At 42.1% G+C, this 26,279-nt stretch overlaps 1 protein-coding gene across 12 annotated transcripts in view; it reads right to left on the reverse strand.

Annotated features, from left to right (window-relative positions):
* R3HDM2 (R3H domain containing 2) overlaps positions 1–26,279 on the reverse strand; it is a 178,915-nt gene that overhangs the window by 146,766 nt on the left and 5,870 nt on the right. For 11 of the 12 annotated variants that reach the window (XR_013274629.1, XR_013274628.1, XM_077483581.1 and 8 more), the window contains exon 2: positions 2,820–2,879. The exons of the other annotated variant lie outside the window; for it this stretch is intronic. The gene's annotated coding sequence lies outside the window, so the exon portion shown is untranslated. The remainder of the gene's footprint in view (positions 1–2,819; positions 2,880–26,279) is intronic. 12 annotated transcript variants of the gene reach the window in all.

Raw genomic sequence — 26,279 nt, forward strand, 5'->3', positions numbered from 1 at the left:
ATATTGGTCCATTCAAAAACAGTCAGAGTTGTTGTGAAGCCATTCCTTTGTTATTTTAGCTGTGTGCTTTAGGGTCATTGTCTTGTAGGAAGGTAAAGGTCCTGATCACTCTGGAGAAGGTCTTCATCCAGGATATCCCTATACTTGGCCACATTCATCTTTCCCTTGATTACAACCAGTCGTCCTGTCCCTGCAGCTGAAAAACACCCCCACAGCATGATTCTGCCACCACGCTTCACTTTTGGGACTGTATTGGACAGGTGATGAGGAGTCCCTGTTTTTTTCCCCACACATACCACTTAGAATTAAGGCCAAAAAGTTCTATCTTGGTCTCATCAGACCAAAGAATCGAATTTCTCACCATCTTGGAGTCCTTCGGGTGTTTTTTTTTTTGCAAACTCCATGCAGGCTTTCATGTGTCTTGCACTGAGAAGAGGCTTCCGTCGGGCCACTCTGCCATAAAGCCCCGACTAGTGGATGGCTGCAGCGATGGTTGACCTCCTACAACTTTCTCCCATCTCCTGACTACATCTCTGGAGCTCAGCCACAGTGATTTTTGGGTTGTTCTTTATCTCTCTCACCAAGGCCCTTCTCCCCCGATAGCTTAGTTTGGCCTGGACGGCCAGCTCTAGGAAGGGTTCTGGTCCTCCCAAATGTCTTCCATTTAAGGATTATGGAGGCCACTGTGCTCTTAGGAACCTTAAGTGCATCAGACATTTTTTTGTAACCTTGATCAGATCTGTGTCTTGCCACAATTCTGTCTTTGCGCTCTTCAGGCAGTTCCTTTGACCTCATGATTCTCATTTGCTCTGACATGCACTGTGAGCTGTAAGGTCTTATAAAGACAGGTGTGTGGCTTTCCTAATCAAGTCCAGTCAGTATAATCAAAACAAAGCTGGACTCAAATGTGTAAAACCATCTCAAGGATGATCAGAAGAAATGGACAGCACCTGAGTTAAATATATGAATGTCACAGCAAAAGGGCCTGAATACTTAGAGCCGGTTCACATAGGGGCGACTCAGATCCGAGTTCAGGTCACCCCTAGTCGCCTCAGGTCGGACAACATGTAAAAATCAATGTAAGTGAATGAGAGTCGTCTTAATGCACACTACTGAAGTCGCTCCGACTTCAGAAAAGGTTCCTGTACCACTTCAATCCCACTTGTAGGCGACTGGTACCCGTTGATTTCAATGGAGGTCGCCTACAAGTCGGATCTCCGTCTATACGGAGGCGACTCTCACAGAATTATCAGCTCTGAAGGGGGAACTCCATGGCAAATTTATGAGAAAAAAAAATTGGCGTGGGTTCCCCCTCCGAGAGCATACCAGGCCCTTAGGTCTGGTATGGATTCTAAAGGGGAACCCCCTACGCCGAAAAAACGGCATAGGGGTCCCCCCCAGATCCATACCAGATCCTTATCCGAGCACGCTACCCAGCCGGACAGGAAAGGGGGTGGGGACGAGCGAGCCCCCCCCCTCCTGAGCCGTACCAGGCTGCATGCCCTCCCCCCCCCTAAGCACCTTGTCCCCATGTTGATGAGGATAAGGGCCTCTTCCCGACAACCCTGGCCGATGGTTGTCGGGGTCTGCGGGCAGGGGGCTTATCGGAATCCGGGAGCCCCCTTTAATAAGGGGGCCCCCGGATACCGGCCCCCCACCCTATGTGAATGAGTATGGGGTACAATGTATCCGGGGGCCCCCTTATTAAAGGGGGCTCCCGGATTCTGATAAGCCCCCTGCCCGCAGACCCCGACAACCAACGGCCAGGGTTGTCAGGAAGAGGCCCTTGTCCTCCTCAACATGGGGACAAGGTGCTTTGGGGTGGGTGGGCTGGTACGTCTCAGGAGGGAGGGGGGGCGCTCGCTCGTCCCCACCCCCTTTCCTGGCTGGTCGGTGGTAGCATGCTCGGATAAGGGTCTGGTATGGATCTGGGGGGGACCCCCACGCCGTTTTTTCAGCGTAGGGGGTTCCCCTTAGAATCAACACCAGACCTAAGGGCCTGGTATGCTCTCGGAGGGGGAACCCACGCCAAATTTTTTTCATAAATTTGGCGTGGAGTTCCCCCTTCAGAGCTCATTCTCTGATTGGCCACGGCAAAAGTCGCCTGGCCTGGGGCGACTTAAAGTCGTGTTGCAAGTCGCCCCAGGTGGTGTCTAAGTTGTGTTCAAGTCGTCTCCAAGTTGCCTCACAAAGTCGTCCTGGAAGTCGTGTCGCCCCTGCGTGAACCGGCTCTAAGGATCATGTGATATTTCAGTTTTTATTTTTTTTAATAAATCTGCAAAAATTTCCACAATTCTGTGTTTTTCTGTCAATATGGGGTGCGGTATGTACATTAATGAGGAAAAAAAAATATCAACTTAAACGATTTTAGCAAATGACTGCAATATATCAGTGAAAAATTGAAGGGGGTCTGAATACTTTCCATCCCCACTGTATATCCACAAAATAAAAAAAAAAAATACATAGTCTGAGCACATGTTCCCGTCAACATTTTAAAACTGGAGCAAGAGGTACTCCCATCATTCTTTTTAGATGTGAGCGAACAATTTAAACACCTACTTTAACAGATAAGCGATCAGAACTGATAATGCTGCAAATGTCAAGGTTCTGAAACAACAGACACTGAACACCGGTGATCTCATGCATCAGTAACATTACCAGGTTTGAAAACAGAGAACGCACATTAAAGACAGAGTATTAACTATTTTACTCTATTTACATTTCCAGAAACATTGGGCCTGGTTTACTAAAGTATATGCACATATGCTGGTGCATCAATCATGCGCACAGAACAACATTTATATGCAGAATTTACTCACAAGTGTTCTTTGGAATGTACGCTTCAGTGTCCTTACATCAGCCAGCTAACCCGTGCGTGCCTAAAATAAACATGTGAACTTGTTTTTTTTTTTGCATCTCACCATTTTGAAAGCTGCATACAATAAAAGGAATCAACAATGCACATCTATCATTAGAAGCTGAAAACCCTTCAAGTGGTTCTAAAGTCAAAAGGCAGCCAAGTACAAATCTCAGCCGGTTCAGCAGGAACAGGGCGAGATTCAACCCATGTATGGGAAAGGCTTAAATCAATTGTAAAAAGTCTTATTTTATTTTCTATAAAAATAAACATGTTATACTTACCTGCTTCTGTTGCAGTGGATTTGCACAGGGTAGCCCAAAGCCTTCTCTGCACCCCCGTTAAGTTCCCCAACAGCAAGCAGCTTTCTATGGGAGGTAGTCAAGCTGCAGCTTCATGTGTACATTCAGACACAGAGTTGCGGTTCGGCCTCACCCTCTTTCTCAGATTAGCTAACTGAGTTTGATTGACAGCAGCAAGAGCCAATGGCGCCATTGTTGTGTCTCAGCCAATCAGGAGGAGTGTCCAAGACAGCAAGTTTTAAGGGGTGCTGGGGCGGCTGCTGCACACAGAAAGCTTTTTAACTTGATGCATAGAATGCATTAAGATAAGGAACCTTTGGACTTTACAACCCCTTTAATGTACTAAGTTGATTGATCAGCTTGGGTACAACCAGCATGCCTGATTTAAGAGGGTTTTTTTTAACCTTAATGCAGGGAATGAATTAAAAATAATTCACTGTTCCCCATACCTTTCCCCCCGTCCACCCCTTCCCAGACACTTACCTGAGCTGCTCAGCAATCCAGCGCTGTGACTGGCTGCAGGTGTTCTCTGTTCCCTTCCTGGTGTGAGGAGGCAGAGCGGGGCCATAGCCAAGCCATGCTGTGTGTCTATGGACAAACACAACACAGCTCAGAAGCATGCCTGCATGTGTGCCCCTCATAGCACAAAGATTGCTATGGCGGCACATGCAGAAAAGTTGGAGTGGAGAAGGCCAGTGGGGGACTCCAGGAGGAGCAGGTAAGGGACCACTCTGTGCAATATCGTTGTACAGGGCAGGTAAGTAGACCATCTTTATTAGAATTTTTTTAAAATGTAGTCATTACAACTTTAAGGTCAAATCAAATTTCGTGTTGGGGTAATGGGCACGTTACTTATGTTGGTGTGATGCGGTGGCTTTACTTTTGAAAAACATTAATGGACGTAAGCAGAGTAGTACATTAGTAAAGAGGAGGTCTGGGCTTCTTCAGAGTGAATTAAAAGTCAGCAGCTACAAACACTATAAACGAAGGAACAAAAAACGGACGACAGAATACAACTTCGGAAGGAATATAATGTACTCCTTTGCTTTCGAGCATCCGCGGTCTTGCTCTTCCTATTTTTCTTTTTTTTTTTCAGACAAATACTGTACTAATTAACCACTTGACCGCCAGAAGATTTACCCCCCTTTATGATCAGGTTTTTTTGCTTTTTGCCATTGCAATACTATAACTGAAAATTGCGCAAACATGCAAAGCTATACGTAGGTTACATTTATGTAATTTTTTTCCCCAAAAATAGATTTCTATTGGTGGTATTTGATCACCACTGGGTTATTTTTTGCACTATAAAAACTGAAAAAGACCAAAAACTTGGGGGAACACACACACACACTTTTAAAAAAAAAATGTCTTTATAAATTTGGCCCAATTAGTATTCTGCAAAAAAAAATCCCAATAAACGTATATTGATTTATTTGCTCAAAAGTTACAGAGTCTGCAAATCATATATACTGTAATGTATTTATTTTTTATTCTAATAACGCAGATCAGCGACTTATAGTGATATTGTGGCAGGTAATCTGACACTTTGTGGGAACCAGTGACGCCAATATAGTTATCAATGTTAAAAATATACACTGTACTAATGACACAGGCTGGGAAGTTGTTAAACATGTAGGGCGATCAAAGGGTTAAATGTGTGCCTAACCAGTGTTTTTGTGTGTACTGTAAGGTGCTTTCATGAACGGATGTGCCGGTTTTTAATCCTTGCTTTGTCTTCACCAATCAGTTAGTGCCTATGGTCAATCACAGCCCGCGCACGTGCCCCCCCTCTACCTGGAAGTCGCTATAAAGAATTACCAAAAATTTTGAAAAAAATAAAAATAAATGTAATTTTTGTTGTTCGAACTATCCCAATTAAAATAAATGATAAAAAAAAAAAAAAAACACATTTCTTCATCAGTTTAGGCCAATATGTATTCTTCTACATTTTTTTTTTTACCAAAAATATCGCAAAAGCGTAACATTTACAAATAGGGTATATATTGACATTTGATTTATTATAGTGTATATATTGACATATATTGGCATTTTTATTATAACTTTTTTTTTACTTGTAAAAGCGATTTTTAGTGGGACTGAGACATTGCGATGGACAGATCAGACACTTGACACTTTTTTGGGACATTAAAAATAACTAATAGCCACTGATCAATGTAGAAATCACACTGGCAGGGAAGGAGTTAACCCTATGGGGTGTTCAAGGGGTTAAAGCGGAGTTCCACCAAAAAAATGGAACCTCCGCTTTAGGTGCAGGTGACCTCCTGACATGCCACATATGGCTTGTCATTTTTTTGGGGGAGGAGCAGGTACCCTGTTTTTCAGGTCCCAAAAGATTGCCCGGCCATTCACAGCACGCAGCGCGGCTTGAGCATTGTGCGCCCGGTTGTGAAGCCACAGCAGGGCGCCCAGTTAGAATGAGGGTGCCTCGGTGAGAAGGCTTCTTGCACCCACATCACTGGACCGTGGGACAGGCGAGGGTCTGCTTATTAAGTCAGAAGCTAAATTTTTTGTAGCTGCTGACTTTTAAATGGGTGGAACTCCTCTTTAAAATGTTCTCTAGGGATGCGTTTCTAACTGTGGGGGGAGTGGACTGACTGGGGAGTACAGAGAGATTGCTGTTCCTGATCACTAGGAACAAACGATCACTCTATACTCCCCTGTCAGAACCGAGATCTGTGTGTTTACATTGACAGAAAACAAAAAATCTGTCAAACAAAAATGCAGCCTGCCAAGTTTATCACAACATTGCAGAGATAAAGAAAAACATTATAACATTTAGTTCTTTTACATCAAAGGGATGAACTTTAACCACTTAAAGACTAAACCTTTTCTGACACTTGTTGCTTATAAGTTAAAATCAGTATTTTTGCTATAAAATTACTTAGAACCCCCCCCTTTTTTTTTTTTGCAGAGACACTAGTCCAGTGATGGCGAACCTTGGCACCCCAGATGTTTTGGAACTACATTTCCCATGATGCTCAACTACACTGCAGAGTGCTTGAGCATCATGGGAAATGTAGTTCCAAAACATCTGGGGTGCAAAGGTTCGCCATCACTGTCCTAGAGAATAAAATGGTGGTTCGTGTAATATTTTTATGTCACACTGTATTTGCACAGCAGTCTTCAAAACTCAAATTTTTTGAAAAAAAAAAAAAACACACACTTTAAAAGTATGGGTTTGAGGTTTTTCCCCAGTCTTACTTACCTAAGTGGATGCTGCATCTGTCCCCGTCACTTTTTCACTGAGAAATGAGCCATCGAACAACGCCAATGCCTCGGCTGTCACAGATCCCCGAGCGGAGAGCTGCTGACTCAGTCAGCAGATCCCCTGCTCCTCCATGCTCATTGGAGTGCTGAGCTGTGGAGGGGTGGAGAGGGCCATCTCAGCAGCTCGCTGGGCTGGACTGATCTTGGTGACGTCAGCTGAGAGCGGACTTCAGAACGCTCTGCTGAAAACGTGTCACAGGAGTGCAAAAATCATTGCACTTCTGTGACCCTTAGGAGAAGCTCAGCCAGACAAGCTCAGGCTGGACTTTAATGAATAAAAAAAAAAAAAACCCAGTAAGAATTGCGATCTTTAAATTGTGATGCTCATTTTAGCCAGAATTGTGCATCTCTACTTTCTACTGGTGTAAAATCTTGTCCGTCTGCTAGCTCTCTGGCATAAACATACATCAGGCGATTCTAAGAAACCAACTAAAACTTCACCTAAGACAACTTTGTGATCTTCCAGAATTGCTTGATACAACAATCAGAGAGATGTTTTTAATGTCTCTCCTGTTTAAAAATATGTAAATATTTTAACTAGTAAGTAAGGACATTGGACATGCTAAACTACTCCCAAAAAAAATAAAAAAATGGCATCAAAAGTACATAGGATGTGTGTAGCGTTTCCACTCCTTTTACCTGGCTGCCAACCCCTTCCCCTCTTGCTGATTCTCAGCTCTTTCAATAAAAGCAGGGATTTGCTCAGTAAATACAGCAGCTCTAGCAGCAGCTGCAAAAAAATAAAAAGGCTTTCTGGCCAGTATAAAAACAGAGATACAAAGTAACATTTACTTCTACACTGTTCCCTTCATCTGCAGATCAATGGAATGAGCTCTGATCTGCAAACGTGCAAGAAAAATAAAAAAGTAAGTAAAAAGGGACGCTACTTACTATGAAGTGTAGATCACATGTGCTGCTCTCATTTAGTGGCAAATAAATTGCCAGAAAATATTACAAAATGAAAGCCTTGTTTGTATTTAAAGCGGATCTCCACACACAGGTATCCTTTCCCACTTCTTGGAGAACTCGCCATGGTGAGGTCCCCCAGAAGTTGGGCCTCCTTCTCCTTCCACTGCCACTGGGTGATTCAGAAAGCGCAGCGTGCTTTACACATGTAGGGAGTCGGATTTGAAGCCGCAAGGCTTCACTGGCAGTTTCCCTTACAAGAAATGGCAGTGGCAGCACCCGAGAGCCGATTGAAAAATTGATGGGGTGCAGACATCGTGGGATCCCTGGCCAGGCAAGTGCTCTGCTTTAAAAACAATGGGGTTAATTTACTAAAGGCAAATACAGTGCAATGTGCAAATGCAGTTGCTCCAGAGCTTGAGAATGAGATAAAGCTTCACTTTGCAAAAAGTACCCAATCACATGGAAAAAAAAAAAAAAAAAAAAAAACACCACACAGCATTTTTGATTGCACATGATTGGATGATAGAAGGCAGCAGAGCTTTTGCTCATTTACTAAGCGCTGGAGCAATTGCAGAGATCTGTGTCTTTAGTAAATCAATGCCAAGGTTTCTGCTTTGATAACTAAAGCAGTGACTGTTTTTGCAAACATAGGTTCATAGGAAATAAAATATATATATGGTTCATATGGGGGGGATACAGGTGTGAGCTGAAGTGTTTAGGGTCTATAGTCTGCGTACAAAGCGCACGTTAATTTGTGAGAAGTCTCTGAAATGCATTAAAAGCTTCTTCCCTGAAAGAAAGGTTTTAAAATGAAGAATTCTCTCAGAGAGGCTGGTTACAAGGGAGGGCTAAATTTAGCAGTATGATGGGATCAACTGCAAAGCATGAATTTCATTTTCATATAGCCACTTACAGGCTGGCAGGCACTTGGTATCTGAACAGATCTCCCTTAACACAAAAGATAAAAAGCATCATTTGCTAAAAACAATCTTGCATTGTAAAAACCCCAGAATATTGTACAAGAACACAAAAGGTAAAGTAAGTATTCAAAGGGGTGTTATTTACAAGCACTCAAATGTTTAAAGTGGTTGTAAAGTCAGATTTACAAATAACTGGCATCCCCTCTGTTGTATGAAGATACAAGTACTGTACCGTTTGTCATTTTTCTATCATTATAATTCTAAATACCCTTTTTCACAGCTCGACTGTGTGGTCATGTGACCTCCCTCCGCTCTCCTCCTCTGATCTAAGGAGATCAGCGGGAGGGGCTGGGATTCCACTCTGACATCAGCTGGCCAGCAGAGGGAGATCACATGACCACAGAGCGGGTTGTGCAACAGGCATTCAGGATTACAAAAACTGACACACAGACTTTACAACTTCGTACAACCAAGGGAATGCCAGTTATTTGTAAATCTTGCTTTACAGACGAAGGGAATAGCAGGAGGAGAGGGGAGGCATGGGGAGAAGATCGACTCTCTCCCTCCCTGGCTGTAATTTCTGTTTTGTGAGAGACTGAGCACATAGCGGGATGACTAAGGCATGTAAACTGACCACAATACCATAGATCTGCAGCCATGATTACCGTGGTCAGTACACCAAGAGGGAGAAAAAACAGGCAGTATCAACCAGGTATTTTACAACATAGAATGGGACAAATTACACTCCCAGTTGTTCTCTAAAGCAAGCATTTCCTCCCTGCTTGCTGTAGTGGGCGGAGGGGTCTCACGATTTTACATATCACAGAGCCCGGTATTGTGGCGATATTGAAGTTTGAGATTTCCATACATGAGAGGGTGCCATCATTATTGTGGTATTGATTATTAAGTTATCGCTGCACTTTATTTTCTCATGCCGACATTTACTTGTGCCACATGCTGATGTAAAGCAGCATTGCCCGGCTCCTTGTTGCGGCTAGGGATGTTCTCATACACCATACCAGCACTGATTGCAGTTAGAAAGATTTCAAAGCTACAGCAGGAGGAGGAATATAATACCAAATTACAGCAGAGTACAGGTGTGTATAATAAATTATGGACATGTGTCTACAGTTCAGCAATTATTACATAAAGGATGTATCTCCTGTTATGGCTGAAGAGGGAGAGCAAAAACATACTTTGCAGTTATCGACTGTAACCTACCTATTCTGCTGTGTGTCACTGAGTAGCATGGCTTGCTGCCTGCACAATGAGGGGGGATGCGATTTATGTTGAACTTGGCTGGTTCACATTTAACAGGTACAGGCCTAATGTTCTCTCCCATCCCAAAGATTCATGAGAAATGTAGTTTGATTACAGTGAAGAGCGAGAGGAGAGGAATTGATTCACTTGGTGTTCTAACAGCTCCTCTGTGGCAGAATGCATGATGCATTGTTTGAATTAGGGAGCTGACTTCCTGAAAATTCTATTAGATTTTTCAATGGTAAGGATTTTGGCAAATGTAATAACTGTTCAACATTTTGTGTAGGGGTGTACTAATGGGGGATTTTTTTGCCAATCCCAGAGTTCTGCTTTAACATAAACCTACACCTCAGATATGGATGTTGCTCCAGAGAACTTACTGCTAAGTAGCCAGACATGCAACAATGCTCCCTAGGCTCACACAACTCATTGAGGATCATTCACTAAAAATGGAGGTTGCAAAATCTGGTGCAGCTGTGCATGGTAGCCAATCAGCTTTTAACTTCAGCTTGTTCAATTAACCACTTCAATCCCAGGAGGAAATTACCCCCTTCCTGACCAGGTATTTTTTTGTGATAACTGACAATTGTGCAGTCGTGCAACGTTGTACCCAAACAAAAGTCCTTTTCTCCCCACAGATAGAGCTTTCTTTTGGTGGCATTTGATCACCTCTGCAGTTTTTATTTTTTGTGATAAAAAAAAAAAAAACCCACCACACAAAACAATATATTTGTACTTTTTGATTAAATATCTCATTTTTTTTTTGTAAAAAATTGCATTTTTCCCTCGGTTTAGGCAGATGGGTATTATACATATTTTTGCTAAAACGCAATAAAGTATATATTGATTGGTTTGTGCAACAGTTATAGTGTCTACAAAACAGGGTGGTGATCAGCGATTTTTATCGTGACTGCGACTTTCAGATCGGACACTTGACACTTTTTTGGGACCAGCGACATTTATGCAGCGATCAGAGCTAAAAAATAGCCATTGATTACTGTATAAAGTGTCATTGGCAGGGAAGGCGTTAACACTAGGGGGCGATCACGGGGGTTAACTTTATTCCCTAGTTCTAACTGTGGGGTGGGATTGACTAGGGGGAATAGAGCGCGAGCGCGCAGTGTTCCTACTTAGTAGGAGCGCATGATCTGTCTACTCCCCCGAGAGAACTGGGATTTGTGTGTTTACACACACAGATCCCGGTTCTCACTCTGTCACGAGCGATTGCGGGAGAACTCAGTCATCACGCCTGCTGGGCACACGCTCCGGGGAACACGTAGCGGGCGCGCGCCTGCTAAACAGTCTTAAAGACCTGACGTACAGCTATGACGGCTCGCTCAGAAGAGCCCAACTGCGGCGGCTGGTCCGGAAGCAGTTAAGCTTTGTAAAAAAAACAACTTGGAAGCCAATTGGTTGTTCCTATGCAGAGCTGCACCACAGCTTGCACTCTACAGTTTTAGTAAATCAATCCCCATAGTCTTATAACAGCAATCAATCAATGCACCATACCATGTAGCCATCTGCAACAAAGAGGTGCAGTAAAGAAAGCATTAAAACCACTGAAAGCAACCCCCCCCCCTCCCCCCCAACAGGTTTGGAAATGTAATTGCCAATAACTAATCATTTCCTATCAACTGTAAAAAAGGGTGGGAAAGTTTTTGTAACATGTGTTGCATTCAGCTATAAGGTGATTGGGGTAATGGGAACCAAAGCTAACAGCATAGAACTTCTCTTAGAATGAAAATATGAACTTGTTGGCCATAAATGGCTTGTGCTTGGCCACTTTTCAGGAACATAAATGTCCTTCAACTCTTATTCCATGCTGCCCCAAAATGGCTGTACGCCAGAAGGATTGTGAACGCCTTACAGCCTGAATTCATTTAAAAAACAAGCTGTGCTAATACTGCATAAGCGAGATAATGAACACACTTAAAAACATAAGTAATAGTGTTGAACATAACCAGTCCAATAAACAGTATAAAATATAACTTGATAGTTGAAATAAGAATGGCCACCTACTGACAGCCTTTTTTATTTCGGGGTACATGTGTCTGATGCATGCTCATGAGCATTGGAGAGATCGAGGTATACTGGTTCCTGGTGTCCCGTTTGCATCATTCAGGTACTCCCCTGTGAGCCAACATTCACACATTTCCAGGATAAAGGCCCTGGCTGGGTTGATAGCCGCAAGCGCATATTGCTTGCCTTCTGGTAAGCACGCACTCTGCGTGGAGGTGCACACGTCTGTTGTGCCGTCAGTTGAAATAAGTGAAAAAATCAAGTTATATTTTATACTGTTTATTGGACTGGTTATGTTCAACACTATGACTTTATGTTCTTAACCGTTTTCATTACCTCACTTATGCAGTATTAGCACAGCTTTTTAAATTTGTTATTTGAGGTGTGTATTGTACCTAGAGCTTGCAGCTTTTTTTCTGTCACTGTTGAATAGCACGTTTTGTTTTCTATATACAGCCCAAATCCATTGTCAGATTAGAGAAGTTCAAATGAACAGTGGTAGATTGAACAACTCAGTGAGAGTAGAAGCTCATGAAAAGAATTATCCTTGTGCATAAAACACTAAATAAATCATACCAACATTAAAAAGTCACTGTGGAAGGGAACAGCGTGTCAATTAAAACATCCATAGCCATCTACAGTGAGGGGGAAAAAAAAGTATTGGATTCCCTGCTGATTTTGTACATTTGCCCACTGACAAAGAAATGTTCAGTCTATAATTTTAATGGTAGGTTTATTTTCTGTTACAATAGTTTTTATTGAGAAAGTTTTTATGAGCCTCACAAAATAGAGCAATCCTTGACATGCTCAAATCATTTGACAATACAAATACATAGGGAACAAAAAAGGGAGGGGAGAGAAATGTAATTGAGGCTTTGCGAATAAGACAGGTCAACCTTGGTGGCCGACATAGGCAGAAGAGCGAACATGAGAACCAAACATTACGTGGGTGGTTGCATAACGGAAACTCACAAGGCCCCCGCGGGTGGAAGACGGGGCCCTCCCCGGGGTAATGGTAGCTTTATGTTAACAGTGAGAGTCAGAACAAAAATATCCACTAAAATGCATTTCAAAAAAGTTATAATTGGATTTGCATTTTAATGAGTATTTGAACCCTTCGCAAAACATGACTTAGTACTTGGTTGCAAAACCCTTGTAGGCAATCAGAGGTAGTTGGCCACCAGGTTTGCCAGATTTTTTTTCCCACTCCTCTTTGCAGATCCTCTCCAAGTCATTAAGGTTTGGAGGCTGATGTTTGGCATCTTGAACTTTCAGCTCCCTTCACATATTTTCTATGGGATTAAGGGCTGGAGACTGGCTAGGCCACACCAGAACCTTAATGTTCTTCTTCTTGAGCCACTCCTTTGTTGCCTTGGCTGTGTGTTTTGGGTAATTGTCATGCCAAATACCCATCCACGACCCATTTTCAATGCCCGGGCTGAAGGAAGGAGGGTCTCACCCAAGATTTGATGGTACAGTACATGACCCTGGTCATCGTCCCTTTGATGCAGTGAGGTGTTCTTGAGGTCAAAGGCAGCATTCTTTCTCCTCCAAACACGGAGAGTTGAGTTGATGCCAAAGAGCTTGATTTTGATTTCATCTGACCACAACACTTTCACACAGATGTTTATTGGGAACCTTCCGATAGGCCTATACATGTGCTTTCTTAAGCAGGGGGGTCTTGTGGGCGCTTCAGGATTTCAGTCCTTCACGGTGTAGTTTATTACCAGTTGTTTTCTTGGTGACTATGGTCCCAGCTGCTTTCAGATTAACAAGATTCTCCTGTGTAGTTCTGGGATGATTAGTCACCATTTTCATACTCATTGAAACGCCACGAGGTGAGATCTTGCATGAAGCCCCAGACTGAGGGAAATTGACAATTCTTTTGTGTTTCTTCCATTTGCAAATAATCGCACCAACTGTTGTCACCCTCCCACCAAGCTGCTTGGTGATGGTCTTGTAGCGCATTCCAGCCTTGTGTAGGTCTACAATCTTGTCACTGACATCCTTGGACAGCTCTTTGGTCTTGGCCATGGTGGAGAGATTGGAATCTGATTGATTGCTTCTGTGGACAGGTGTCTTTTATACAGGCTAAAAAGCTGAGATTGGGAGCACTCCTTTTTAAGAGAGTACTCCTAATCTCAGCTGGTCACCTATATAGAAAATACCTGGAAGCCAGAAATCTTGCTGATTGATAGGTGATAAAATACTAATTTCACTCATTAAAATTCAAATCAAATTATAACTTTTTTGAAATGCATTTTCTGGATATTTGTTTTCATTCTGCATCTCCCTGTTAAATATGAATCTACCATTAAAATTATAGACTGATCATTTGTCAGTGGGCAAATGTACAAAATCAGCAGGAGGTCAAATACTTTTTTTTCCCCCTCACTGTACCAAACAGTAGGAACGTGTGTGCCGTTTGGAATGCTCAGCAGACTGAAAAGAACTTGGCAATGGCTGCTTCCATATTTTTGATCTGACTACTTGTTTTTGAAGGTGCATGTTACAGGGCTGCGATTTTGTCCATCTTATACCCACTTGACCAAAGCATGGGCATTGCTGCTAAAAATGGGAAAGATGCTACAGCTGGCAGATGCTCATCAAAGCAGGATAATTACAGAATGGAAAAATGTTACCTGGCCCAAGCAACCCACAATTCTGCTAAGAGGTGCAGAATTAAAGGCAATATGGTCAGAATTCAGCGCACACAATATGAACCCATCTGGTCTTCAGTTTAGTCTGCTGTAACCGGCCACTGACTGTAAATGTACACAAATCTCACCCAGACGCCAAAGCAGCTACCAGGACAGGAAACATGTTAGAGGGGTTGTAAAACTTTGGGCAGTCACCGACCCCCCAGCCCCCCATTTTACTTACCTGAGCCTTGGAATTTCACCCGGCATGGATACGCTGTCCCTCTGCCCAGGGTTCTTGGCTCAGTTGGATAGACTGATAGCAGCCCAACCATTGGATCCCCCTGTCAATCAAATCCAATGAGGCGGGCGATGGGGGGGCGGCGCCAGGCCCGCCATTCGTGACTGTGGATGCAAATGTTGAACTCGGGAGCATGCCTGCAAGGTAAACCCCCTCGGTAGAGCGCTTCTTCTAGGGGGTTAGCTGATGCAGGGAGGAGCCGTGAGAGCCCTTGTGGGCCCCCAGAAGAGAATGTTTGGGGCCACTCTATGCAAAGCGAGCTGCACAGTGGAAGTAAATATGATATGTTCGTTATGTTTAAAAAATAAACAATCCTTTACAATCACTTTAGGTTCAGCACTTAACAGTCCCAATTGCTCATGTGGCCCCTTAGGAAAATTAATTGCCCACCCCTGGTTTAGATTTTAAGGCCTGCATTAGCAAGCACTATAAAAAAAAAAAAAACCTGTTAAAACAATTTTTAATAATATTTCTCAGTTCTCTTATGCGGGGAGAGAGATCGGATTGCCTAAATACACCAATGGAAAAATCTCTGTTTGATAGAAAAATCTACTTCCCACGCAGTATCGGAGGTATATAAAATATTAATAGATCCTACGGAAGATTAAGTCCCTAGATTTCTTGAGAAATGGGAAAGGGACCTAGATAACACATTTTCTAAAGAACGTAACCAAATCCTATATTTTGCCCATTATTCTTCTACAGCCAGTAACTATTAAGAGTTATGCTATAAAATTCTAACGAGATGGTACAAAGTTCTATCGTTAATACAGAGAACCGGAAGAGACAAATATTTGTTGGCGTTGTGGAGAATTGGTGGGCGATATGCTACATATCTTCTGGTCATGTCGAAAACTACTAGATTTTTGGGTCAAAGTGAAACAGATCATAAAACCGTTAACAGAATACGATTTGGGATCTGACCCAGCTAGATACCTCCTCCGCCAATCCCATGAATAAGTCCTATGACGAAACATGTCGGGGCGTGGCTATCTGGCAACTACTATTGATTGATTCAACACTGCAAACAAGGCGGAAGTGTGTGTGTTTGTAACACGAGGAACAGGAATGGAGAGAGAGTGCCATTGGGAACCTGACTGTAGGGTACCATACAGCAGAAGGAGGGGTGAGAGATATCATTGACACTGCTAACTGTGACCAGTATCCACTGTGACCAATGCCTTAGAGTGAAGTTTTGCTGTTGTGAAGGATTGCAGTGACTTTGAAGTGCTTGCTCCAAGTTTTATACATGCGAGTGCATTACTGAGTGGCTTTTAAAGTGTGCTATTAAAGATATTTTATAGTATTACACTATGGGAGGCCTCTGTTTTTCTCTTTGAGGAATTTTGGGAATAACCTTACTGGAATCTGAAAAGAGGAATTATTATTCGCTGAATGCTGTGTGCCGGACATCTTTGATCCTCAATTGAGTGATTTAAAACGCCTGTTGAGCCTGGTGCGAGAGTGCCAGGCGTTATAGTTGGTGAGTGCTCCATCTAAAGGGGGTCACTGTTGGTGTGGTGAAGGTTTTTCATCGTTTGGGGACACCGATAAGAAACCACACAGGAGAAGGACTTGCTGATCTTCTATATATCACTACTAGCCCCTCTTTTTGGACACTTCTATTGAGGACTTGTTCTTTTGTTTTTTTTATTTTAAAACACATATTAAGTTGTGGTTTACACATTTGCATTTTTGCTGTTTAAAGTTACCGTGTTTCTCACTAGCATTTCAAAGGAAAGGATATATATATATACACAAGCATTTGGATTTGATACACAATTTTTTTGCACGTATATCTATTGAATTAGGGTGACTTGGTACTTAATTTGTATGTATATTTGTATATTTTCACACATATTTTTAGGTGACCAGAATAAGGGCTAGAGAGCCCCTTTTATATATACACTTTTTGGAAGGGTATACAGGGGGGGCTTTTTTACATTTATTTAGCGCCACAAGGTAATATTGATTTGACAAAGTGAAGTCGTCAGGTTATATTTACTTTTTGATTTATCTAGATATCTCCTCCACCTTTCAGATTTTTCAAAACGTAAGTACCGAAACTCGTTGCTCGCTCATTTGTTGAATGCAGCAAAGGCGTGTGTCCCAGCCTTATGGAAGCAAAGAACACCCCCTTCAACTTCACAGTGGTTTAAAAAAAATAGCTGACATATATGCAACCACACATGGTAAAGAGGAGAGGTTTGAATCAAAATGGGAACCTTGGTCTCATTTCGTATCCACCAGAGAATACGGCAGGGCACTTGTGGAAGAGGAACCAGAGGGGGGGGGAGGGAGGAGAGAGAATTTAATTACTTTTTTTGGTGCTTATGTATAATCAGATGAAAAATGAAATTATATATATTTAAGATTCGTTTTGTGATATGCATGCAATTGAATTGTATTTGTGTTAATGTATAAAAATTGTTGAAAATAAAATATAGAATTTACAAAAAAGAACAATAAAAGAAAAACAATCATTTTAGTTTAGGCCTATAACTAACAAAACCTGAAAAAAAGTAAATCAAGTAATGCAGCCATCATATCTAAAAAACATTTTTGTTACTGGGTTTAGATGCAATTTAATAAAATGTAAAAAGGGATTTCCGAAGCACTAAGGATTAGCTAAAGAGACAGCACATCAAATGCTGCCAGACTGGAGAATTGAAACTATATACTGAGCTGTGTGACCATGGATAGGTTATCACAAGCAGTAATTACTTTTTGTTAGTAAATATCAGTGAGCTATTGAGGACTCTTAATAGGATATCCTATTTCGAAGAAGACGAAGACGAATCAACAATCATTAAAATAAAAAACTGGAATTGGTAACCTGCTGTTCAATCCTTTAAAGAGTCTGCTTTAGGGGAAAAAAAAAGGTTGCATTTCTTCTTTTTGACTGTTTTTTTTTCTAAGCAACTTAAAAATAGCACTACTTGGCAGTCACAAAGTATTTTTCATCAAGAAGCTGAATTAGCACTATAAGTCAAGCTGTATAAATGTGTCAGCTACAAAAGGTGGTTAGATTTTTAGTACACGTGCCCTCTGTCAGGCCATCATTCTGCCCTGACTAGCTTCTTACAACTCTCACGCAGAAATTGGGCTCATGATGTGCCCTGCTTGTGAAAGATGCTGCGGGCAAAGAACTGGAGAGCCCCCAAGGTATTTCTTACAAACCTGCTCTGGTGGGACTAGAGCAGAGCTGAATTAAAATAGTAAGACTGTGTGGATACTGAACACACTTTAAACACCAAAAAGGTGGGAACTAAAATATGCAGAGTAATAAGGAACATAAGATAAACACAATCTTCGGTGCTAATGAAAAAGGACATTAGCATTTTTAAACAATGTACAGAAAGGCAAAGTATGAATATACAGATTATCATCTTGCAGCTTTCGATCTTTCCACAGGTATGAAGAGACCAGGAATTGACAAATTCACAGGCCTGTCACTTTGCTGTAGTGCACCACTCTATAAAGCAATCTTGTCTGCAATCTTGGATAATTCCAGCTTATGATGCGAGAACACCCACCTGCCTCTTACATACAAAAAAGCCTCAGCACAAGAGGCTGTACTTACATTGAATAGTGTCCCATGCTCCATTCATAAAAGATGTACTAATAACTTCCCACAAAGAAAAGTGTTCTATGAATGGAGGAGGTGGACCTTTTAGAGAGAAATGTTTCAATGCTGGAACTGATAGTACGGTTTCTATGAATGGAGCATGGTGCTGCACAGTACAGAAACATCTTGCAAGATTTTGGCTAATTGGTATTCTCCAGGATGTCTCTTGGCGAGATCCTCACCCTCTACAACACAGAAGGTTAGTAAAGTATATAAACTTATTAACTTGTTTTTTTTTCCCCCTATGGGTTTGCTGACACATGGTTTACCAGGTAAATAGAAGGAAATATCTGCAACAGGGACACAAAATACCGGTTTGTAACCATCTTCCATTCCAGTGGTTTCCAAACTATGGCCTGGAGGCCAGATGCAGTCCTTTGACAGCCTTTATCCAGGCCCTTGGGGTACTATTCCTCCCACTGACACCAATGATAGTCTTCCTACTTACAAGTAGAGATGTAAAGGCCTGGAAAGTCCTAGGTAACAAACTGAACCCTCCAATGTAATAACAGTATGCATTTCTTCCTTTAGGAGGTGCTGTGCTGCTATTGTAACAAGAAAAAGGTTTCAGTTTTGCTTTTGCATGTTAGTGGGTGTGTTTGGTTTGTTTTGTCCTCTTCACTAGGCCTCAAAAGCATTGGAAGAGAATACAGAGCAACAAAAAGGACCTGAAAGTATATACTTACCGTATATACTCGAGTATAAGCCGAGATTTTCAGCCTCTTTTTTGAGGCTGAAAGTGCCCCCCTCGGCTTATACTCGAGTCATCGCTGTCTGCCCGCTCGATCAGCGTGTCGAGCAGACAGACAGCAGCCATTCTATAATTCAAAAGCCGCGCCTCCGGCGCCGCCTTCGCCTGTGATAGGCGGAACACTGAATTTCCCAGCAGCCTGTGTTCCGCCTATCACGGACATCGTATCATCCTCGTACTACGGACGAGGATGATACGATGTCCGTGATAGGCGGAACACAGGCTGCTGGGAAATTCAGTGTTCCGCCTATCACAGGCGAAGGCGGAGGCGCGGCTTTTGAATTTTACAATGGCCGCCGAGGCGCCGACGAAGAGGGCACGGGACGGAGGCAAGGGAAGGCACGGCACGGGACGGGACCGGACGGGACGGAGGCAAGGCAAGGCACGACACGGGACGGAGGCAAGGCACGGCACGGGACGGAGGCAAGGCACGGGACGGAGGCTCGGGACAAAGGCTCGGGACACAGGTAGGCTGGACACACACACACACACACACACACGGATGGAGACACACACAGGGATGGATGGATGGAGACACACACACACAGGGATGGATGGATGGATGGATGGAGACACACACACACAGGGATGGATGGATGGATGGATGGAGACACACACACACAGGGATGGATGGATGGATGGACACACACACACACAGGGATGGATGGATGGATGGACACACACAGGGATGGATGGATGGATGGACACACACAGGGATGGATGGACGGACACACAGGGATGGACGGACACACAGGGATGGACGGACACACAGGGATGGACGGACACACACACAGGGATGGACAGGCATGTCTCACCCTCGGCTTATACACGAGTCAATAAGTTTGCCAGTTTTTTTGGGGGTAAATTGGGGGCCTCGGCTTATACTCGAGTATATACGGTAATTAAAAAAGGTAAGAGTTTACATTTATCTGATTCTGAATCCAGAAAACTTAATCATTCAGCTACATTAGTTTATCTTTAATATTTTTCTTATCTTTTTCTTTTATAAACTTTTGTGTAAATAATAATTTAATTACCAGTAATCTAGTTCTTCCCCCGCCCCCACACACAACCATAGATTAGTGTCTTCTTGCAAAATAGTCATTTTTTCTTGTTTTTATTTCCTACTCCCCTCAGAAAAATGGTGCGGAGTCTGAGGACCAACATCTAGCATATGGAGGCATTTTCACATCACATTTTTTTTTTTTTTCAGAAGAACTTGTAATGTGAAAATATTGTCAGATGAAATATGCATTTCTAAATGCTACCAGGATGACAAAAAACACACATTCTTGTATGTAACAAGTGTCCTGTAGATATTAAAAAATCCTTCATGGATCGAAGTGAAGGAGGACAACAATGACAATGCACATAAGTTTTTCCTCAACGTTCTCATAACAGAAAGACAAAAAAGTGCTAATGTAGCATTTTTTTCTAGGTTTTTGAAAATGTCCCCCTCAAAAACACGGAAAACAGGGTTTCCCCAACCCCCCCGCGTCAAAATTTCCAGACATTTTACATCTCTACTTACAAGTGCTATATAAATATTTTACTCCCACTGATCACCAAATCTAAGACATTTTACTCCAACTGACCACAATCCAGACCTGCTAAAGTCTGAAAGACAGTAAACTGGCCCTTTGTTTCAAAAGCTTGGCTTGGAGACCCCTGCTCTATTCTATTTAAAAAAGGCATCTTTTATTTTCCATCTGTGTTGGAAAGTTATAATAACCTCCTGACTGCAAAACCATGTCAGCTGAGCCTGTTCAGCATAATTACAGGCGTATTTCCTCCACCCAGGCAGCCAAGGTGCAACCTACTGCCTGTAATTGACATGAATGACTATGCGCTGATGTACTCAAGCGTACAGCAGTGCTACCGCAAACAGGAATATAACAGTATGCCAAAATAGAACATTTACTACCATAGTCCTACTCGTAAAGAAAAAACCCTTCCTTTTTTACTTATGTTACACCAAGACCACAGAAAAAAAAAAAATTACCTTTACTAGCAAATATGTAAATTATGGTGCATACAGTGCCTTGCAAATGTATTCACCCCCTTGGCTTTTTACCTATTTTGTTACATACAGCCTTTAGTTCAATGTCTTTTTAATCTGAATTATATGCGATGGATCAGAATAGTCTAAGTCGGTGAAGTAAAATTCGAAAAATATATACATAAAACTATTTTTCAGATAAAAAAAAATAAATAAAAATTTATAAATTGGCATGTGCATATGTATTCACCCGCTTTGTTATGAAGCCCATAAAAAGCTTGGGTGCAACCAGTTACCTTCAGAAGTCCCATAATTAGTGAAATGATGTCCACCTGCATGCAATCGAGGGGTCACATGATCTGTCATTACATATACACACCTTTTTGAAAGGCTCCAGAGGCTGCAACACCTAAGCAAGAGGCACCACTAACCAAACACTGCCATGAAGACCAAGAGACTCTCCAAACAAGTAAGGGACAATTTCGTTGAGAAGTACAAGTCAGGGTTAGGTTATAACAAACAAAAAAAAATATCCAAATCTTTGATGATCCCTAGGAGCAGCATCAAATCTATCATAACCAAAATGGAAAGAACATGGCACAACAGCAAACCTACATCAACACTGGAAAAATAAAACAAAGCTCCCCCACACACCTGCATGAGTTAAACTACAATTGTTTATTGCCTAAAAAAAGCATAATAAATAGATAAAAAACAGAAATCCGCATGTCCCCCAATAATTCTGGCCAGAGGGGAAAAAACCCAAAACGAGAAAGGGGGGGGGTTCCCATATGGTCTACCCCTGCCCAACAACTGAAACACACACAAACTGCGTAAGTGACGTAAACGGAAAAGAGTAGACCCCTCACAAAAGGACGTAGGATGACAATAAGCCATATGCTCCATAGAGTTGGGCTTTATGGCAGAGTGGCCAGAAGAAGCCATTACTTTCAGCAAAAAACAAAACGACACGTTTTGAGTTTGCGAAAAGGCACGCGGGAGACTCCCAAATGTATGGAGGAAGGTGCTCTGATCTGACGAGACTTAAACTGAACTTTATGGCCATCAAAGAAAATGCTGTGTCTGGCGCAAACCCAACACATCACATCACCCAAAGAACACCATCCCCATGTATTTCAGCAGTCGGGACTGGGAAACTGGTCAGAGTGAAGTGAAAGATGGATGGTGCTAAATACAGGGATATTCTTGAGCAAAACTTATATCACTCTGTGTGTGATTTGAGGCTAGGACGGGGTTTCACCTTCCAGCAGGACAATGACCCCAAACACACTGCTAAAGCAACACTTGAGTGGTTTAAAGGGGAAACATGTAAATGTGTTGGAATGGCCTAGTCAAATCCCAGACCTCAAGCCAATAGAAAATCTGTGGTCAGACTTAAATATTGCTGTTCAAAAGCGCAGACCATCCAACTTGAAGGAGCTGGAGCAGTTTTGCTTGGAGGAATGAGCAAAAATCCCAGTGGTAAGATGTGAGAATTATCCAAAGCAACTCGGAGCTGCGATAGCCCCAAAGGATGGCTCTACAAAGTATTGACTTTAGGGGGGTGAATAGTTATGCACATTGACTTTTTCTGTTATTTTGTCCTATTTGTCTTTTGCTTCACAAAAAAAAAAAATAAAAAAAAAAAAAACACATCTTCAAAGTTTTTGGCATGTTCTGTAAATTATATGATGCAAATCCTCCAACAATCCATGTTAATTTCAGGTTGTGAGGCAACAAAACATGAAAAATGCCAAGGGGGTGAATACTTTTGCAAGGTACTGTGTGTACAACTATAAAGCAGAATGCATTTCCCAAGAAAAACAGGTCACTAGAAGATCTTCTAAAATCTGAATGTCTCATTTTTCACGGTATTCTTTCTAAAAACCAGTGTAACACCCACTGGATACACTGACTCATCACTGTGTTCTATTAACAAATCCAGGTTACATATAACTAGAATGGAAAGGATTCCTTGCTTTAAAAATATATTTGAAGATTTTCACCTCCCAAGATAAAAAAAGTTACAGCAAATACAACAAAACAAATCTCTATGCCGTTTCTTGTTTGATAAATCCTGCTAAGTGGGTAATATACCTAATCTAGTACAGAGCCAGGAAACAAAGATTACAATTTAAGCGTGCCTTTCTAATTATAACAAACACAAATCTTGGAGAAATGATCAGTCTACAACTTGACAGCAGCTGGCCAAAAACATGTTTCCAAGAATCAAATCTTAAAGTGATATTAAAGGCTCTATTATTTTAAATACCAAACAGGTCATAATTACCTGCTCTGTGTAGTGGTTTTGCACAAAGGAGCCCAGATCCTCCTCTTCTTGGGTCCCCTGCTGGTGCTCTTGGCTACTCTCCTGCCAAGTGCCCCCAGAGCAAGCAGCTTGCAATGAGGGCACCCAAGCAGGATCATTCCCGGCCGCACCTCTGCGTGTCAATTCACAAACAGCCACACCCTCTCTCTCCTTGACCTTGAGCCCTTAGAACCACTAAGATCCCGTTTGTATATGTACTGCTTAAGTGATGTTAAGGCTTTTTTTTTTTTTATTTAAAGTTTTTTTTAAAACTTACCCGCTCTGTGTAACATCATTGCACAGAGCAGTCCATTAGGTTCCTTACACACAGGGCGGGCATGCTCAGTGGGTATCAGCAGACAGCTCTCCCCGCTGAGCAGGTGGACTCTGACGGGCCCACCCCGTGTGTAAGATGCCTAATGGACTGCTCTGTGCAGTGATGTTGCACAGAGCAGGTAGGTTTTAAAAAAAAATAAAAAACCAAACACATGCTTTAGCATCACTCTATATATATTACACATACATACACACACACACACACACACACACACACACACACAAACAAACTGGCAGATGGCTGGTCCATGTCCGCAGCACTAATGCAGACCAAACACAGCCCGCTCTACTCTATGGGCGGTTGGATGTAAACAGACTGCCTGTCCATTTACACCCAACTGCCATCCCATCCGATTCACCAGATAAAGAACAGATCCCTATCCATCTGTTTGTAGTAGACAGGAACAGATCAGATGTTGGCAGGTGTCAGACAGACATGTCCAGTGACACCCATTGCTTAAGACCCCATAAACACTATTAGGATTTTCTGCAGATTTTTGTCTTCAGATTTACCATAACCATGTAGTGCAAGGGCCTGCCTGATTGAATACAAATTGAAACTCTTAAGGTTTGACCTCATATTATATGGTTTTGGTAAATCTGAAGACAAAAATCAGCAGAAAATCTAAGTGTGTGGGGTCTAATAGGAGACAGGAGGGTCCGATTAGGTCCACCAGAAAAACCTGACAGTTGGCCCCAATTGATCTGCCCATGTGAAAGGGCCCTTACCTGTCAGGGCTGTATACATCTTCTCCCTGCAAGTGCCTCCATAACAAGCTCTGTGCTATTGCAACACTCCTGCGCCAGGCTGTGTGCCTCTACAGACACACAGAGAGTTGCTGTGAGTAGAGCTGATGCTGTGTAAGAGAGCCGCATCTCTCCTGCCAGAGCACTGGAAGTATAGCAATGGCTGTTCTCCTGGAGTGCCACAGAGCTATCAGAAGTAAATTTAGATAAATCCAGAAGGCGGAATAAACATTGGTGTTAACTAATATGTCCACACATTTTACAAAGTGGGTGAATTCCACTAATGCCTAATGCTATGATGCTTTTCCCTGCTTCCAAACGTTACAATGAATACTGTCTGCTACAAAGAAATACCGATCACTTTGTTGCCTGTTAATTATATTCCAAAGAGATGTACAATCCAGATTAGGTAGTTTCCGTCTTCAACAATGTTAATGCTTCACCCAAATGAAGCAAATAGAACTGGGTAAGAAGTTAATACATCCACAACAAATGATGTGCACATAAACTAAATTCACTCATACCTGTGGAATATCCACACCTTTTCCCTGGTATCGGTCACAGAGAGTTGACTATCTTGAGCCCTCATTCAAATTTGAGTGTTACAGCAAGCATTTCCTGAAGCACAACAACACTTAAGATGAAGAATACCATTATTCTCAATGGGCATGTTCACACCTAAGTGTTGTGTCATGCGTTCCCTGACAAGTGAAGCTCAAAAAAGAACTAACTTTTTGGGGGCAGAATCAAAGAGTTTTTTAGTCCTGTAAACTTTAAGGGGAGCACTCAAAAAATAGAGGTTTACAGGCAGTCCCATTGAAAAGTCTATAAAGGCCAAATACATGTCATTCTGCTTCAGTCACATGTACAATATTTGTGAAAAAAATAAATAAATTCAAAAACACAAATCAAGCAAATGGGGTAGACATGTAAGGAAGCAAGAGAATATGGATGCTTTCTGGGTTACACTTTCTTCTAAAAATTCTAGTTGCTTGGCTGTCTTGTTGTTTAATGGTTTTAAAACTTTCTGAAGTACAGATTTAAAGAGGAAGTAAACCCTGATGGGTTTATGCTGGCCAGCAAGAAAATTGGAATTAGCTTTGTTCACAGTAGAACTGACGCAGACTAGCACAATCTCCAAAAGAACAACATTGTTATGGAGTTTAATCTATAATATACTGGGCAGAAATAAAATGGCAAAAAGTGTTAGTGCAGGCCCAAAGCTCAATAAATCTAAAAGCCAGACTCTATGGACATTTTCTTCATAACACCGTTGTAAAGTATACTTTCCTTTTTTTTAGTTTTGCAGAGTCAAGAGGGATGAGAACTCTTGTTGGGTTTTTATTGCTGTCTGTGCCCGTTAGTGAGATTCACCCTCTCTACGCGTCCTGTTTACTGTTATCATCGAAAGTGAAAGCAAAAGAAAATCCCAAACCGACAGGAGTTATAATCATCTCTTATTCTATCCAAAACGGGAAAAAAATAAATAAAAAATTTGCCTTTAGTTCCAATTTAAACGCACACTATTATTAGCGTTACAGCAAAAACCTCCCTAAGCTATTCTCAAGCCAGCCATAGATGGATAAAAATTCAGCCAGTTACGCAGGAACCAGACAAATTGCGATCCATCAATGGGCAGGCTGCCTGCAAGTTGATCCCTCCACTGACTTCTGTATTGTATTCTGACAGTGGATAGGCTTCCCTGCCATCAAGAATACCCATTGGCACTGATCAACCAAAAATTTGTCAGCCTACTGGTAAATTTTTGGTCGATCAGTCCCGATGGGTATACTTGATGGCAGGGAAGCCTATCCGCTGTCAGAATACAATAGCTCCACAGGAGAGATGCCAACATCCACTCTAAATGGTTGAGCAGAAAAAGAAAAAATGAATAAGCATGGCCTGCGCTACTCGAAAAATATCTATGCATCACCCGGCATTTCCTGCAACACTAGTGTAGAAATCCAAGTCCAGGTTTAGAGTACGCAAACAACTGAAATATGCCAGTAAAGAGG

The sequence above is a fragment of the Lithobates pipiens genome, unplaced genomic scaffold, assembly GCF_037356315.1.
Source record: "Lithobates pipiens isolate NorthernLeopardFrog02 unplaced genomic scaffold, aLitPip1_a1.2 Scaffold_16, whole genome shotgun sequence".
Lineage (NCBI taxonomy): Eukaryota > Metazoa > Chordata > Amphibia > Anura > Ranidae > Lithobates > Lithobates pipiens.